This window comes from Pelodiscus sinensis, chromosome 13 (assembly GCF_052426305.1).
Source record: "Pelodiscus sinensis isolate ZL-2025 chromosome 13, ASM5242630v1, whole genome shotgun sequence".
Classification (NCBI taxonomy): domain Eukaryota; kingdom Metazoa; phylum Chordata; order Testudines; family Trionychidae; genus Pelodiscus; species Pelodiscus sinensis.
Window position 1 is genome coordinate 37,491,415 of NC_143064.1, and position 6,837 is coordinate 37,498,251.

Genomic DNA, 6,837 nt, shown 5'->3' on the forward strand with positions numbered 1-6,837 from the left:
TGCTACATAGTCCTGTATATATTTTTGTTAGTCTCCGAGGGTATGTCTACACTACAAAGTTAATTCGAACTAACAAGCGTTAGTTCGAATTAACTTTCATAGGCGCTACACTAGCGCTCCGCTAGTTCGAACTTAATTCGAACTAGCGGAGCGCTTAATTCGAACTAGGTAAACCTCATTTTACGAGGACTAACGCCTACTTAGAATTAGCTAGTTCGAATTAAGGGCTGTGTAGCCACTTAATTCGAACTACAGGCAGTCCCCGGGTTACGTACAAGATAGGGACTGTAGGTTTGTTCTTAAGTTGAATTTGTATGTAAGTCGGAACTGGTACATATTGTAGGGGAAACTCTAGCCAAACATTTTTTTTAGTTTTGGATAGCATAGGGAAAGGTTAACTCCCCTCTAATGTTTGTTTTGCTGTCTGTTCCCCTGTTCAGAAGATTTCACATCTATTTCTGTCCCTGTGACAAACTCAGGACTAAAGGAGTAACTCATCAAATACCAAACAGCTCTGCACCATGCTTTGAGCTAATAGCTTTATTTCCATACACCACCCAGGGTTCTAGGAGGAGGGTCCTTTTTTTGCTAACACAATGAGGCCAGCACTTTGTTTGTTTTGGTGGAGTCTTTGTTTGCCCAGGGAGCCCAGCATGTATAGGGGGAGGAGGGGCGGAGAGGCTGCTTTTGTCTGCTGTTCGGCAGCCTGTTGCTCAGGGGAGGGGGCAGCCTGTTGCTGGCAGGAGGGGAGGAGGGAGGCGTGCAGGATGCGAGGCCGCGGGGGGGGGGCAGCGGGCGTGGGGAGGCACTTTTCCTCTGCCCGGCAGCTCTGCAGGATCCCTGTCCCTGTGGCCAGCTGCTGCAGGCAGAGGCCAGTTGGAGCCGGCCGAAGAGGAGGAGGAGGTGGATTCTAGGACCCAGGTGAGCGAGCCCCGGGGACGCTGCTGTGCTCCGGGAGCCCGGCATGTATAGAGGGGAGGAGGGGCAGAGAGGCTGCTTTTGTCTGTTCAGCAGCCTGTTGCTGGCAGGGGGGTGGGGGGCAGCGGGCATGGGGAGGCACTTTTCCTCTGCCCGGCAGCTCTGCGGGACCCCAGTCGGAGCCGGCCCGAGGAGGAGGAGGATCCTAGGACCCAGGTGAGCGAGCCCCGGGAATGCTGCTGCGCATGTGCAGGAGTTGCCTCACCCCGTTCGTATCTAGGGATCCGACGTAAGTCGGATCCACGTAAGTCGGGGACTGCCTGTAGTGGGAGGCTAGCCCTTCCCAGATTGCCCTGGTGGCCACTCTGGCCAACACCAGGCAAACTCTACTGCCCCCCTCCCGGCCCCGGAGCCCTTAAAGGGCCACGGGCTGGCTACACTGTTTGTGCCAGTTGCAAGCCTGCCAGCACCCAGCCAGCAGAGCCTGCACCTGCCACAAAATGAGCCAGCCACCCGATGCCACCCAGCCCTCCACTGCTCCCCAGGACCAGCCTGGCAGCTCCCAGGAGCCTGCCCGGGGACGCAAGAGGCGGGCGCCCGCTTGGTCAAGTGCGGAGATCGTGGACCTCATCCAGGTTTGGGGGGAAGCCTCCAATGTCCACGATCTCCGCACTAGCCACAGGAACGCGGCCGTCTACAGCTGCATGGCTGCCAGCCTGGCCATCAGAGGCCACCAGCGCAGCCGGGAGCAGGTCCGCTGCAAAATTAAGGACCTGCGGCAGTCCTATTCCCGGGCCTGCCAGCCAGGGGCCGACCCGGAGGCATTTCCCCACTTTCAGGCTCTGGACCGCATCCTCGGGGCTGACGCCGTCCATGCCTCCCGGGTGGTGATTGACCCCGGGTCAGAGGGACTACTCCCGGACACGGAGGAGGAGGAGCCAGAGGACGTCGAGATCCAGGAGCCTGCCAGGAGCCTGCCCAGGACCCAAGACCCCCGAGGCACCCCACTGAGCACGTCTCCTGTGTCGTCCGAGGCTGGGGAGGCCTCCACCTGTGAGTACCATCATGCTCCCCTTATGTGTACGGGGGGTTGGGAGAGGGAGCCCAGGGACCGTGCACCTAGGCCTTGCCCACCACGGAGAAGCAGCTGGGTGTCATGCAGGGGCCCTGGCCTTGCAGAGGGGGGCTGGGTTTCACCCACCTGGGCCCAGGGAGAATTGACTGCTGCTCTTGTTTCACCACAGCCGCAGCACCTGGGACTGCAGGGCACACCACCCCGCCTGCAACAGCCACCCGTGCCTGGGCCAGCAGGAGAGCCAGGAACCAGGACTACCAGCGGCGGCACCTCTGGTCTATGGAGCGGCTGCTCCACAATCAGGAGCACTGGGTCCGGGAGGACCTTTGGCTCCGCCAGCGGAGTTTGGAGGTGCTGGAGGATCAGAGCTGTGCCCTCAGAGGCCACCTCCAAACCCTGGTTGACAGGTTCCTGCCTCCTCCTGCTCCAGCTCCTGCAGCTGCCCTAGCTCTCGCTCCTCCTCCCACTCCTGCTGCCCCTGCTCCCCCTACTCCTGCTCCCCCTCCCAGTCCTGCTCCCTCTCCCACTTCCTCCGCCCCCGTCCCTCCTGCCCCACCCTCCACACACGCTCCCCCCCGAGGTCCCCGCACCCGCAGTGTTGCGAGACGGGAGAGCCAGCTGGACCCCCAAGCCTGAGCTTTCCCTTTCCTTCCCTTCCTCCCCTTCCACCCCCTTTCAGCTCCCCCCTCCCAGGTTTCCCCCTCCCCTCTCCCACCCTCACTCCTCCCTCCCCCTACCCCAGTTATGTACAATACAAAGAGATTTTGTTTGCTAAAACAGGTGTCTTTATTTTACATTACTTATGAGGGGAGGTTAAGGAGGGGAAAGGGGAAGAGGGGGAGGGTGGAAGAAGGCCCCAATGGGGCATGCAGGGAGAGTTCAGTCCTCCTCCTCCACCTGGAAGCTCTCCCGCAGGGCTTCCCGGATCCTGACAGCCCCCTGTGGCAGTGCGGGGCTGAGCGTACTGGCCAGCCATGCAGTCAGCATCAGCCATCCAGGCTGGCAGGAAAGCCTCCCCCTTTCACTCACACAGACTGTGTAGCACAGAACATGCTGCCACCACGGGACGGATGTAGTGCTCGGCAAGGTCGAGGCGGGTGAGGAGGCACCTAAACCGGGCTTTCAGTCGCCCGAAGGCCCCCTCTATCATGATGTGGGCCCTGGTCAGCCTCGCATTGAAAGCCTGGTGGGAGGGGTTGAGGTGCCCCGTGTACGGCTTCATGAGCCAGGGCTGTAGGGGGTAGGCTGCATCCCCCACCAGGCAGAAGTGCATGTCCACGTCCCCGACCCTGATGTGGCGGTCGGGGAAGATGGTCCTGGCCTGCAGCCTCTGACACACGGAGCAGTTCCGGTACACCCGTGCGTCGTGTGCCTTGCCGGACCAGCCCACATTAATGTCCGTGAACTGTCCCCGGTGGTCACACATGGCCTGCAGGATCACGGAGAAGTACCCCTTGCGGTTCACACACTGGGAGTCCTGGTGTTCCGGGGCACGGATGGGGATGTGCATCCTGTCGATGGCCCCCCCGCAATTGGGGAAGCCGAGGGCGCCAAACCCCCGGATGATGGCGTACGGGTCAGTGAGGCAGACCACCCTGTGGAGCAGCACTCGGTTGATAGCCTTGACCACCTGCGGAGAGACACAGCAAAGCACAAATCAGTGGGGCACCCAGGTGGCTGGAAGTGTTTGTGCCCTGGCAGTGCCCCGCACCCCACTCCCGGAAGCAACCCCCCCAGGCGGCGTGTAGTACGGGCGGGAGAGACCGGCCCCTCCAGTGCGGGGCACTTTTGCCTCCTTCCCTCCCAGCCCCCATTTTCCCTGGGGCAGCCCATCCCCTCCTTGCAGCCCCCCGTCGCCCCTGGTCCAGTGGCTGGTGAGTGCCGTACCTGCATGAGCACTGCTCTGACGGTGGATTTCCCCATGCCGAACTGGTTCCCGACAGATCGGTAGCTGTCCGGCGTGGAGCTTCCAGAGGGCGATGGCCACATGCTTCTGGAGGGGGATGGCGGGCCTCATGCGAGTGTCCCTTCTGCGCAGAGCAGGGGTGAGCCACTCACAGAGCTCCAGGAAGGTGTCCCTCTTCATTCTGAAGTTCTGGGTCCACTGTTGTTCTCCCCCGCTCTCCAGGACGATGCGGTGCCACGTCGCTGCTGGTGTCCAGACGCCAGATGCAGTGGGGCATTCTGGTGCCCGGGCGCCGCCGCATCTACACCATGGCCCCCAGGGTGGCCAGGCGGAGAGGCAGGGAGCTGATGTGCACCAGGTGGTGCACTGCAGCCTCCACCCATAGCTGGCAGGCTTGCAGCAGGAAGTCCAGAAACTGCACCAGAAAGTGCAGGGGGAACTCTGGTTCCATGTTGCCACCAGTGGCGGCATCCCCGAAGGGAAGCACTGACACACACGGGCATAGAGAAAAACGCTTTGCTGTCCCTCGGCGAGGTAGGCAAGCAAGCAGGAAAAGCTGAGAACCGGCTGTCCAGTGGGGTCCCTTTAAGCACGAGCCTCAGATAGCCTCAGACAGCAGCCACACAAAGCAACTACTGACACGATGCCCTGCCAGAACCGGTTTCAGCTGCCCTTAAATGTGCCTCAGCGTCCAATCAGTGTGGACGCACTAGTTTGAATTAGCAAAACACTAATTCGAACTAGTTTTTAAATCAAGCTGCGCTAGTTCAAATTAGCTTAGTTCGAATTAACTAATTTGAACTAAGTTAGTTCAAATTAGTGCTGTAGTGTAGACATACCCTAGGGTGCCACAGGACTACTCACTTTTAAAGTTACAGACTAACATGGCTACCCCTCTGAGAGTCTTTAGAAGGAGTTAATTAGCTAGATCTAGGCTGGAGGCAGGATCCTACTTCCACTGAAATGAAATGAAATTAATAGGCAGCAGGTTTAAAACAAACAAAAGGAAGTTTTTCATCACTTAGCGCACAGTCAACCTGTGGAACTCCTTGCCAGAGGATGAGGTGAAAGCTAGAATTTTAACAAGGTTCAAAAAAGAGCTAGATAGATTTGTGGAGGTTAGGTACATCAATGGTTATTAGCCAGGATGAGTAGGAATAACTTCTGTTTCTCTGGAGGTGGGTGACAGGGCGGGGATCTTATGAGGATTACCTGTTGTAATCCTTCCGTCTGGGGCATCTGGTATTGGCCACCATCGGCAGACAGGATACTGGGCAAGATGGACCTTTGGTCTGAACTAGTATGGTCATTCTTATGTTCTTATGTTCACTAAGGATTCACAGTGGTCAATTCTCTCTTGTGATATGCCAGGTCAGGCCTTTCTCATAACATTGGTTATGGTATAATAGTCCAGTAATTAATGCACACCTCTGGTTGTGGGAGATTTGGATTTAAATCCCCACTTTGCCTAACCTACATCCAGGCCTGTCAGATGTCTGCCTCAACCCCTGAACTACAGGGTATCTTTGAATAGGTCTCTCTTGGTATGTCTAAATTACATGCCTCTGCCGAGAGAGGCATGTAAAATAGGCTACCCGACATAGTCAATGAAGCCGTGATTTAAATATCCCCAGATTCATTAACATAAAAATGGCCGCCGCACTGTGCCGGCTCAGTTGATCGTCGGCACAGCGTGTCAGTCAAGATGTGGATTGGTCGACAAGGGAAGCCTTTGTTGACTGTTCCGTTGTGCCTCATGAATTGAGGTTTATAAAAGAGTTCGACAAAGGCTTCCCTTGTTGACCTATCCGCATCTTGACTGCCACGCTGTGTCGACGATCAGCTGAGCTGGCACAGGGTGGCGGCCATTTTTATGTTAATGAAGCTGGGGATATTTAAATCATGGCTTCATTGACTATGTCGGGTAGCCTATTTTACATGCCTCTGTCAGCAGAGGCATGTAATCTAGACATACCAAGAGAGACCTATTCCAAGATACCCTGTAGTTCCGGGGTTGAGGCAGACATCTGACAGGCACAGGGCGGTGGCCATTTTTATGTTAATGAAGCCGGGGATATTTAAATCACGGCTTCATTGACTATGTCGGGTAGCCTATTTTACATGCCTCTCTCGGCAGAGGCATGTAATCTAGACATACCCTCTTTGTCACTACTGTTGAAGCTGTTTCCATCTATATAAAATACTTAAACATTCATTGGGCCACAGAAAGGCTAAGAATTATTCTACACAGCCTGGTGATTAGGGCATGCACATTAAGTTCCAGTCTCAATGCCAGTGAATCTTTATGGGACATTAGGTGCCTACAGGCATAGGTGGCAATTGAGCAGGAGATTTGAGGCTCTTAACTTTGGATTTAGGCTTCTAAACTGGCAGTTAGTCACCTAAGATCTTTTGTAGATCTAGCCCTATGTGCTCATGCTGAGAAATCCTCACCTGACCTTCACCAAACTTGTCTCCTGCTATGCAGAAGTCAAATTCTAATTATGTTCCTGGATTCTAGAAGTCTTAAAAATACCCTCTCCCACACACAAGGTGAGTGCTGCTCACTGCATCTGTGTTGCACCTGTTATGTACATCTAGACAGGAATTCATTCTCCAGTGGCTCCAATTATGTCACACAAATTAAAAAGTAAACTGAAGTAACAGTATAAATAATACATGGAACATCAAATGTTCTCTACCCAATTCTTGAATATGTGACTCCTGTAAAGTCTGTTTCTGCATTTTGCATACAAATCTGCATGATTTTACATGATACATGAAGATGTATTCCTGCTGGCATTTCTAAAAGCAGGGTTGAACCCAAAGGAATTATAATGAGTTTCTTATTTTGTAAAGAATGCAAAAAAGAAGAGAGTCATGTAGTTTGATTAGGATCATTTCTGTCCCTAGCAACGATGACTAGCCACCTCATTAT

At 54.9% G+C, this 6,837-nt stretch overlaps 1 long non-coding RNA gene across 2 annotated transcripts; it reads left to right on the top strand.

Moving 5' to 3' along the window:
- The first annotated feature begins 768 nt into the window (after positions 1 to 768).
- On the top strand, positions 769 to 2,712 carry LOC142831280 (uncharacterized). Of its 2 annotated transcripts, none has more exons than XR_016350571.1 (3): positions 769 to 921; positions 1,758 to 1,971; positions 2,163 to 2,712. It is a non-coding gene; the product is annotated as an uncharacterized LOC142831280 (long non-coding RNA). The 2 variants fall into 2 exon arrangements; XR_012906993.2 differs by lacking the exon at positions 769 to 921 and adding an exon at positions 1,006 to 1,134.
- Positions 2,713 to 6,837: the final 4,125 nt, after the last annotated feature.